Below are 12,147 nucleotides of genomic sequence, written 5' to 3'. Positions count from 1 at the left end.
TATATGATATATAATATATAATCTATATATAATATGTATATTAGATGTATAATGGAATATTAACCATAAAAAGAATGAAATTCTGCCATTTGCAGTAATGTGGATATAGCTAGAGAATACTATGCTTAGTGAAATAAGTCAATCAGAGAAAGATAAATACTGTATGATATCACTTATACATGGAACCTAAAAAATAATACAAATGAATGTATATGCAAAACAGAAACAGACTCACAGATATGGGAAACAAACTTATGGTTACTAGAGGGGAAAGAGTGAGGGAGGATAAAGTAGGAGTATGAGATTAACAGATACAAACTACATAAAACAGATAAGCAAAAAGGACCTATTATATAGCTCAGGATATCATAACCATTATCTTATAATAACTTATAATGCAGTTGTTGTTGTTTAGTCACTCGGTTGTGTCGAACTCTTTGTGACCCCATGGACTGTAGCCTACCAGGCTCCTCTGTCCATGGGATTTCCCAGGCAAGAACACTGGAATGGGTTGCCAATTCCTTCTCCAGGGGATCTTCCAAACCCAGGGATCGAACCATGTCTCCTGCATTACAGATGGATTCTTTACCACTGAGTCACCAAGGAAGACTTATAATGGAGTATATTCTGCCAAAATATTGACTCACTATACACTGTACACCTGAAACTAATACAATATTGTATTGTAAATCAACTATACTTCAATTTGCAAAAAGAATCAGACTTTAAAGATTCAATCAGTTCAGTTCAGTCGCTCAGTTGTGTCCGACTCTTTGCGACCCCATGAATCGCAGCACGCCAGGCCTCCCTGTTCAACACCAACTCCCGGAGTTGACTCAAACTCATGTCCATCTGGTCGGTGATGCCGTCCAGCCATCTCATCCTCTGTCGTCCCCTTCTCCTCCTGCCCCAATACCTCCCAGCATCAGAGTCTTTTCCAGTGAGTCAACTCTTTGCATCAGGTGGCCAAAGTATTGGAGTTTCAGCCTCAGCATCAGTCCTTCCAATGAACACCCAGGACTGATCTCCTTTAGAATGGACTGGTTGGATCTCCTTGCAGTCCAAGGGACGCTCAAGAGTCTTCTCCAACACCACAGTTCAAAAGCATCGATTCTTCGGTGCTCAGCTTTCTTCACAGTCCAACTCTCACATCCATACGTGACCACGGGAAAAACCATAGCCTTGACTAGACGGACCTTTGTTGGCAAAGTAATGTCTCTGCTTTTTAATATGCTGTCTAGGTTGGTCATAGCTTTCCTTCCAAGGAGTAAGCGTCTTTTAATTTCATGGCTGCAGTCACCATCTGCAGTGATTTTGGAGCCCCCAAAATAAAGTCTGACACTGTTTCCCCATCTATTTCCCATGAAGTGATGGGACCAGGTGCCATGATCTTAGTTTTCTGAATGTTGAGCTTTAAGCCAACTTTTTCACTCTCCTCTTTCACTTTCATCAAGAGGCTTTTTAGTTCCTCTTCACTTTCTGCCATAAGGGTGGTGTCATCTGCATATCTGAGGTTATTGAGATTTCTCCTGGCAATCTTGATTCCAGCTTGTGCTTCTTCCAGCCCAGGGTTTCTCATGATGTACTCTGCATATAAGTTAAATAAGCAGGGTCACAATATACAGCCTTGACGTACTCCTTTTCCTCTTTGGAACCAGTCTGTTGATCCATGTCCAGTTCTAACTGTTGCTTCCTGACCTGCATACAGGTTTCTCAAGAGGCAGGTCAGATGGTCTGGTATTCCCGTCTCTTTCAGAATTTTCCACAGTTTATTGTGATCCACACAGTCAAAGGCTTTGGCATAGTCAGTAAAGCAGAAATATATGTTTTTTCTGGAACTCTCTTGCTTTTTTGATGATCCAACGGATGTTGGCAATTTGATGTCTGGTTCCTCTGCCTTTTCTAAAACCAACTTGAACATCTGGAAGTTCATGGTTCACATATTGCTGAAGCCTGGCTTGGAGAATTTTGAGCATAACTTTCCTAGAGTTGAGATGAGTGCAATTGTGCAGTAGTTTGAGCATTCTTTGGTATTGCCTTTCTTTGGGATTGGAATGAAAACTGACCTTTTCCAGTCCTGTGGCCACTGCTGAGTTTTCCAAATTTGCTGGCATATTGAATGCAGCACTTTCACAGCATCATCTTTCAGGATTTGAAATAGCTCAACTGGAATTCCATCACCTCCACTAGCTTTGTTCATAGTAATGCTTTCTAAGGCCCACTTGACTTAACATTCCAGGATGTCTGGCTCTAGGTGAGTGATCACACCATCGTGATTATCTGGGTCATGAAGATCTTTTTTGTCAAGATTCAATAAAGGTTCTTTATAAAGAACTATACTATACCATGAACTTGTTTGTACATCAACACCTACCTTAGGAAATCAGTTGTTTTCCTTAGCAAGATTTCCCACAGAACTAGAAGCTAATCCTTTCCTATCATCAATAGTATGACACCAAGAACAGTATACAAACAGAAGAGATGTGTGCTGAATTTTGAAGAGGGGATAGAAGTTTGCCAGTTGAGAGGTGACAGAGTGGCATCTGCTATGGACTGGATTGTGTCCTCCCCAAATTCCTATGTTGATGCTCTAACCCCCCACCATGTGACTGTATTGGAGAGTCTTTAAGAAGGTGATTAAGGTTAAACAAGGTTGTAAGCATAAAGCTCTGATCCAACAGAACTGGTACCTTAGTAAGAATGGGAAGAGTCACCAGCACTCTCTCCCACAGAGAGAAGGTGGCTGTCTGCAAGACAGGAAGAGATTCCTCACCAGAACCCCACTGTGCTGGGACTATGATCTCAAACTTCCAGCCTCCAGAATGGTGAGAAATACATTTCTGTTGTTTAAGCCACCATGTCTATGATATTATATAGTTTGTGGCAGCTCCAGCACACTAAGACAGCATCCAAACAGAGAGAATGACATCATAAGAAGAGAGTTTGCAAAGAGTAGTAGGCACTGAAGCCAGATTGTTAAAGCCCTTTATATCGCACTAAGAGTTTTCAAAAGGATTAAGTCCAATGTGTGTTCTCCTCAGCAGTAGTCATGGTGTTTTAGGAAAATGTACAAGAATAGTAAAACCAGTCTAGAAATAGGGCTTGAAACAGTGAAAGCTCCAGGAACTGAAAAAGCAAGATTGATAAAGGACTATCTGATTTTCAGGAATGGAATCTTCAGTGCCCACGTCATTTCTGAACTGAATTATCATAATAACTTCTTAACTGTTCTCCCTACATCCAATCTGGGCTCCTTCTACCTCCAACAACCCATTTTTTCTGTTGCAGCTAGAGTTGTAGATCAACAATTCTTAAAATTGGGTGTGCATCAAGATAACTGGGAGACTTGTTAAAGCAGATTGCTGGGCCCCCTCCCAGGGGCTCTGTATCAGCAGGTCCAGGTTAGGGCCTGAGATTTTGCACTTTGGACAGCTGCCAGGTGATGCTTTTGCTGTGAAACCTTGGACCATACTTGGAAGGCCACTGATAGAAAAACAAATCTGATCAGTCTCTTGCTAAAAACTCTTCAATATCTCCTTACTTCCCCAGGATAAAGTCCTTACTCTGGCTAATGAAGTTCTAGATTGTCTGGCCTTTGCTTTTGTCTTCTGCTTCATATTTCATCCCTTCCCTTGTTGAACTGTGTGATACTCCCTATTCTTGCTTTCTGCTTAATGCTTCTATGATTGTGCATATATTTTTCCATCTGTCTAGAGCTTCCAATAAAACCCTTTCTCCATCCAACTACTTCCTATTTATCTGTAAAAACAGGAGGGAGGTTCAAAAGGGAGGGGATATATGTATGCTGCTGCTGCTGCTAAGTCACTTCAGTCGTGTCCAACTCTGTGCGACCCCATAGACGGCAGCCCATCAGGCTCCCCCGTCCCTGGGATTCTCCAGGCAAGAACACTGGAGTGGGTTGCCATTTCCTTCTCCAATGCATGAAAGTGAAAAGTGAAAGTGAAGTCGCTCAGTCGTGTCCAACTCTTAGCGACCCCATGGACTACAGCCCACCAGGCTCCTCCATCCATGGGATTTTCCAGGCAAGAGTACTGGAGTGGGGTGCCATTGCCTTCTCTGGATATATGTATACCTATGGCTGATTCATGTTGAGTTTTGACAGAAAACAGCAAAATTATGTAAAGCAATTATCCTTCAATAAAAAATAAATAATTAAAAAAACTTAATATACCTATAACCTGTAGAAATCCTCCACTGAACAACTAATCTGAAGGAGTTGCCTTTTATCTGTGCTGCTAAAGCAATCTGTAGAAAGATCCATTGTTGTACTTACCACATGGTATTGTAAGAATCTATTTGTTTGTTTGTTTTTCTCCTTTAGAACATAGCATGTTGAAGGACAGGACCTTGTATTATATTTCATTCATTTATCTGTTTTCCCAGTGCCTAGCCCAGTGCCTCCACATACAGTAAGTGGAGTGTAAGATAAATAAGAAAATAAATGTGGGCATGGGCTATGGCTTCAGTAAAAAACATAGCCACTGCTGTAATTCATCTCTTCGACCACCTTGGAGATAGATATGAACAGAACACCCATTGTACAGATGAGGAAACTGAGTCTCAGAAGTCAGTCTACCCATAGTCATACAGCTAGTGAGTGGTGAATCATGACAAACTACTAATACATATGTCTAACTCCAAAGTTTGCACTTTTAACCACTATCCTATTCCATACAAATGATTGGCTATATAGAAATCAAACATCCTGTGAGCTGCATCTACTTGCAAATATGTAGAAAGTAGAACATGCTGTTCTCTAAACCATGTATGAGAAGTCATGCTCATCAATTTGCTTCCTTGGTAGTTCAGCTGATAAAGAATCTACCTGCAGGAGATCACCTGAAGTGCAGGAGACCCTGGTTCAATTCCTGGGTTGGGAAGATCCACTGGAGAAGGCCTAGGCTACCCACTCCAGTATTCTTGGGCTTCCCTGGTGGCTCAGCTGGTAAAGAATCCACCTGCAATGTGGGAAATCTGGGTTCGATCCCTGGGTTGGGAAGATCCCTTGGAGAAGAGAATGGCTACCTACTCCAGAATTCTGGCCTGGAGAATTCCATAGACTAGTATAGTCCATGGGGTCACAAGGAGTCAGACATGACTGAGCAACTTCCACTTTCTCAAAGTCTCTGCTAAGAGGCCCTTGCAACAGGTCTGAGAGATTTGCCTTTCCATCATCCCTTAATGTAGTGTTTAGGGAACGTATGCCTATCCATGAGACCCCACAGCAATTCTAGGGGAAGAGACTCAGCTTACCCTTGTAGGACATCAAAATCCAGTGTATACACACACACACACACACAGTGGAAATGTTCCTCATAGTTTTCCATTGGTCAGACTTGGAGGCTTATAGAGAATTGTAGGTAATTTTTTCCTAGCACTCTCACTGTTGCATTCAGACAAACCCTTTTTGAGGGTACATTGCTGTTCATAGTTGAAAATATCAAACATAGAAAGGTGGGCATAAATTTAATCAATCAATTCATTAGTTGGGGGCAGGAAAGAAGTCAGATCTCTGGCTCATTAATTCAACTCAAACATTTCAACCATAGCTTATTATAGCCCCTGGGTATGTTTATGCATTCTCAGTAACATTTAAACACAGCTATTTTAGAAAGTAAATTTTATGCATAGTGTTAAGAACTGGCAATGGAAACCTAAGACCATGTACCTGAGAATCCACCAACTTCTTTTTGATATCATGAGGACTAAAAGAACATCATGTCAATTTGCCTCTTGTCATCCTCTCACTAGGGCTTCCCTGGTACCTGAGATGGTAAAGAGTCTGTCTGCAATGCAGGAGACTGGGGTTCGATTCCTGGGTCGTAAAGATGCCCTAGAGAAGGGAATGGCAACACACTCCAATATCCTTGCCCAGAGAATTCCATGGACAGAAGGGCCTAGCAGGCTACAGTCCATGGGGTCGCAAAGAGTCCAGCACAACTTAGCAGCTGAATATGTACACACCATTTGCCATTGCTCATGAGTCTCTACTTATATTCCAACCCCTAACCACTTCTACTTCCACAAAAGGTGAACAGCCAAGTGTAGCTCCTGAAACTCCATCCTTTGGGAGATTTTCCCCTCACTGTTGTCTTTCCTGGCCTTATGACAATGAAGTTATAAGGCAATTGCCATCCATTTTTAGTTTTGTGCTCGTCTACTTAGCTGAACTATCTGTAAAACAGGCCTGAGATTTCTCAAAACTCTAGCATCAATTGATCACATGGAAATCCTAAGATGGCCATAGGCATGTCTGAAGAAGAGGTGATAGTATAAATGTAGTAGATGACACTGGGATATAGCCTACTATTTCCTACAGCTTGTTGGGTACCTACACTTACAACTGATCAATCAGACAGAACCCAATTCCTAATGGGGAATTCCAGATGCACAGTCTCTTGGTGTCCTACAGTTAGGTAATCTCTCACTCTACCAGTGTCCAGTACCATAACAAGAGTTGTTTTTCAAAAGGCTTTAAATTCTCTAGTGCTTATGGCATGGCCTTCCTCCAGAACTCCAGGGACTCATGTTACAATTCTTCCTTCAAGCTTTCCACAAACTCAGTGTAACTTCTTCTTCCCCCTCCCCAATAACTGTAAAACCAGAGGGTCTGCAGTGTCATATAGCTTAGGCAGCAGGGCTGTTTGTACCTTGACCTGCTGCAAAGCTCAAAGCTCTTTCCTGTTCTGTGTCCCCTCTGATAGCTTTATTTTTACCTGGTATATGGGCTCAAGCAGTACTGGAAAATATGAAATGCACAACCTGCATAACCTAAAGAGGCCTACCAGGCACAATGCTTCTTTCTTTGTGGTGGAGCAAGTCCAACAATTGGTCTTTAACTTTGCTGAGAAGGTCCCAGCAGTCTACTGACAGCTGGACTCCTAAAAACTATAGCAATCTGTCAGACTCCTGAATCTTTCAACATTTATCTCCTGCTTCTTGGAGCAGACAGCGGGTCTTTTACCAAGGTCTCCAGCAGGTTCACCATTTCTTATTGCTACATTCCAATTAGCAGGAGCGCATTGATTTAAAGTATCCATGTTCCGATTCCTTCAGATTACTTTATGTCCAAGGATCAGAGATTTCTCATCACACAAGGTCAAAACTGCTAATGCATACCAATTTTCCTCCTTGAGAATGTGAGCTGGTTTTGATCCTCTTGGGGACAGAAAATAAAGAATTTGCCAAACCTGTGGCCACATGTCATATACCTGAGATCATATTAACGACTTCTAATGAGCATATCTGACTCTGTGGTTATGATTTGAGCTACCACTTTCTTGAGTTGATGGTACTCTGATCATCATCTACAATCTATTCCTTTTCTCCAGGGACCAGACCGGTGGATTAGATGGAAATATGATGGAAACTACAGCTTCTGCATCCTTCACCTCCTTAATGTGGTAATAATTTCTCCCATTCCTAGAATGTGATATTGGTGTGAAATTGATTGACCTTCATCTGGGTCAGGGTGGGGGCAACTCTAACTCTGCAGGCCAAGGTTCCAGTGTGTGTGTTATTCTAGCTTCCAATTATACATATGGGACCAGGGAAATGACCATTGGATGGGTTCATGGACGCAGCTGACCCATAGCAAGCAAATCTTGGCCAGGACTTTGTTTATTTTCTGGCTTCTAGTATTTATCCACCCTGACAGAGGAGTCATGACTTTAGATTTTATCTCATTTTCCAGAACTGGCTCACATAGCCACTCCTAGCTGCAAGAGAGGCTAGGAAGATGACTGTTTTTAGTATGATGAATGACTAGGGAAATTGTCAACACAAACAATATCTGAGTTCTGTAGGTAAGGAAAAAGTGGAAAATGGATGCTGAGTAGGTAACTAACTAGCTGTATCTGCAACAGCAATACCTATCAGGGCTAAGATTTTATTTTTGATATGCTATATTCCTTTTTTCTTGTGGTTTACATAAGCATTCTAGGAGAATTACAACAATATTCAGCATTATCACTCTCTGTGATAGTAACGTGCCTGCATGCTAAGTCACTTCATTAGCATCTGACTCTTTGTGATCCCGTGGACTGTAGCCCACCAGGCTCTTCTGTCCATGGGATTTTCCAGACAAGAATACTGGAGTGGGTTGCCATGCCCTCCTCCAGGGGATCTTCCCGGCTCAGAGATCAAACCCAGGTCTCCTGCATTTACTGCTGAGCTACCCGGGAAGCCCCCTGTGATAGTAAGCAAGAGGCTATAATCGAAGCAAGTGCTGATGCCCCTGTTCCATTTTTCCCCCATGGATCTGTGCACCCGCAGAGGACCAGGTGATCAGTGCACATGTGAGGGTCATCTTACTGTTGAGGGAGTTCAGAGCAAAAGGGCTCTGATACTTTTACAGACCCTGAGGTGGTATCTGGGAGAGGTATATGAAGACCTCAGAGAAGAAAAGTACTGGGATCTCTTGGTATCAGTGGGACCGTATCCTCAGAGTAAGTGCCTTCATGACTCTGAACTATATCTCTATCTCCAGCTTTCCAACTTTCCAGAATCACATTCTCCCCAAGTTAATATAAATTATTTAAAACATTTTCTGTTTTGTACCTTCTATAAGGGAGATAGAGAGGGCCAGTTGTTCATTAGTCTTTCCTGCTTTTTTGATGATAAAATTACCTCTTTTATTAAGTGAAGATAATAATAGCTGGTAACTGGATCATAATTAATTTACCTAAAATCCTTATTTGGAAAATTTAATTAAAAAATAATTTGCCAAATATATGTGGGATCAGAATTTTACCCTTAAGAGTAAAAATGGAGAGTGATGCAGACCCTAACCAAACTGTCTTTCTGTCAGATAATACACAAATACCTGTGTAACAAAAGTGTCCTCTACTTCTGGTTTCACTGCATATTTCAAATCATTTGACATCCATAGAATAAAGACTGTCTCCTCTATATCATTCAACTCATTCCAAGTTTCCTAATAGACGTGAGATCTTTATTCTCTTCTCTCAGCTTACCCCATTCCACCAACCCTTTCCCATTGTAGAGAAACCTCTTCCTTTGGAAACTACTCTCTCATTTCTCTCTTTTGAGGCCACTTAAACCCACTGATTTTCCTCTTGCCTGTGGAAAGGGTAATCAAGCATTCTGATCCTTGGACACTTGATGGATTGCTTAGTGTGTTAGAAAAGGGGGAGTTTTTGATTCTGAGCAATAAAAAGTGAAAGTACAAAAGAAGCCATTGCCTTCATTTGCCTTCAGAATGAAGTATTTACAAAACAATCGGATATTTAACGTGCCTAAGATCAAGCTATTCTTAGCACTTTCACCCTGCATTATTCAACTAACAGAATTCAAGTTCTCTCTCAGCATGGAGTTATAGGACCAGAGAACAACTTTAGTTATCCTGGGCTAGATATGCTCTGTACACCAGTAAGGATAACAGGAACAAAGGGGAAAAATGCATCCCATCACATCCATATCACTCCCTGCCATGAACTGATTTTTAAAATTTGATGAGTCTAATGAACTCCAGATATATGATAGTTAAATTATAGACATGTACCATATAGGTATAATCATCTCACATCTAGATGCCAGTTTAAAGTTAAAAGACCTGCTTTTACACATTACTTCATTTGATTTCCCTTGGACTCTTATGATGGTACCTGGACATGGTAGTCATTAGCCCTGATCACAGATGTTTAGGCTTCCTCTCCTTGGCACATGGAAAGATTGCACTGCCCTGACCCCTTGAAGGTGTGTGTCATTATATAACTTGTTTTGGCCAATGAAATGTGAGCAGAGATGTGTCATTTCCAGGTGGATTTTTTTACAGCCGGTTTATACTTTGACATACCCTCTTTTCCCTCCATTAGTGCAACCAATCTCTATCTCCATTTTTATCTCTGTTTCTGTCTCTGTCTCCATCTCTATCTCACTCATTCTCTTGCTATTACTGTCTCTCTCCTAGTCACACATGTACACACATCACATGTGTTTCTCTCTACACCTCTGCTTCATTCTTTATTGCTCACTGATCTATTTGCATATGGCCCAGCATGCCTGCCTCCAGCAAATGGCAGCCCTGGACCCCAAGTCTACATGATCAAATTTCCATAAAGGAGAATCTGATTGCCTGAGCTTGAGATAGGTTTTCATCCCTGGATCATGTAGCTAGGGGTACAGGGTCATATGGGAAGTAGCTGCTCACTTTATGCTAAAGGCAAAGCAGATTCTCTAAGAAAGGGAATAGGCATGGTGAAATGATGGGCATTTAAAGCACGTGAGTAAAAGCTTGTAGGTTTCAGACCAGGAAAGAGATCTCAGGTGTTCTGACTTATAGTTGAAGATCATTTTCTACCACACTCCCTGTGTCAACCTCAAGTTACTGTACAATATTTGGAAGAAATGAATGGGCCTAAACTTTATCTAAACCCATGCAATAATATTTTTATAATAGGACATTACTATACTTTTTTAAAAATAGACATATATAGCAACACAAAAATAAACTGGTATCTGAGAGAAGACATTTATTTTTCATTGAACAAAAATCATAACTTCCTTGCATTTTCAGCTGTAGAATATTTATTTTAAAGACTTTTCCCCCTTGTCTTTTCCCAGATCCTTTTCCCAAGATCTTTTTGTGCTAAATTCATCTAAAAACACTTGTCTTTGATTCTCTTCTCCAACTTTCATAGTTCTATGTATTTTATGTCCAGATAGTTTTGGCTCAACTTATATCTTCCTAAGTTAACATGAATTCTTTAACTGTTGGTATTACCTAATGAATTTATAACAGCTTGAAGATGAGCTGAGTAGCTTGTGTTTCCCTCAAATGAATAAATATATTACTTTTATGACTCCTCTGGTGTTACTGTGACCATACACATAGTGTTTACAGGTTCAACAGGCAAAAACTCAATCTCCTCTGAAGGATTTTTGTGTAATTTGGGTAAGCTACCATACAAGTGAGCAGTGGCAAGTTAGTCATGATGCTGTGAATACAACTTCTCCTCATAGGGTTAGTTCATCCAGAGGAAAGATGACCATTCTTCTATCCTCAGTAAAGAAATAAGAGATTTAACTTCTTCATTCACTTGTCTCCACATAACGTATCATATGTATATCTGTATCCGATTATAGTGCAAAATATTTTAATCAAATGTTCTCCTTAACAACCAATAATTGGGCTATGTTTCTTAAATCCAGATATCTGCTTAACCTCAACTTTGTTTTTGAGGCAGAATGATGTGGTAGAAAGAGCTCAATCCAGGATTGAGAAACATGGATTCTAACCTAATAGCTTTGTTCCTTTATTAATAGTGGAGAACATTCTGCAAGCCAACCAAACCCTGAACTTCTGTTTCCCCAGTTATAAAGGATTTGTTATAATGCTCTTCAACCCATTTCTCAGGCTCACTGAAGGCTCAAAGGTGATGTACTTGGCAATTGTTTTAGAAACTGAGACACAATATACAAATGTGATTTATCATTAATACTCTTTTCTATAAAAGTCTATCTCTTAATGAACCTTTTGAAATCAACATTCAAAGAAAAAACTTAAGAATAATCTTAAATAGGAAGATAAGCAATCCCTGACTTAAGAGCATCTGAGTCATACATGATCTGTATATGCAGATTGCCACAGTTATTCCAACTGTTGCTATTGATGTAAAAACAGTGGAAACTTTTAGACAAGCTATAGGTTCACAAATAGAAGGAGTGAAGACACTGTTCAATATGAAATCAATTAAGAAGAGACCCAACGACAGATTCATAGTCACACCATGTAGCTGATGCCGAAATCCAAAATTTCACACGCCCCCTCAAATTTTTTACTGTGAGAAATCCTTCCAATTATAGACTTCATTGCGTTTATATGTATCTTCTTTGAAAATGTGAAAACTTCCTCTTAATCCCTGCTCTGTGAGGATGGAGATTTGAGTTGAGATGAAGAAGGTAGTTTTGTGGCCGACTATACCTTGTGGAGTATCAACCTGGGTGAGCTTCCCTAGTGGAGGACTAAGGGAGCATGAAGGTATTGGGCTCCAACTGTAAGGACAGGAGGAAAAAAATGAGAGGATCATAAAGTTAACCTTCATATATTGAAACAAAGCACTTAATGAAAGATCTGTCATCAGAAATGGAGGAAACTCTTCCTCC

The sequence above is a fragment of the Bos indicus x Bos taurus genome, chromosome X (genome assembly GCF_003369695.1).
Source record: "Bos indicus x Bos taurus breed Angus x Brahman F1 hybrid chromosome X, Bos_hybrid_MaternalHap_v2.0, whole genome shotgun sequence".
NCBI lineage: Eukaryota > Metazoa > Chordata > Mammalia > Artiodactyla > Bovidae > Bos > Bos indicus x Bos taurus.
This window is presented reverse-complemented; position numbering follows the sequence as displayed.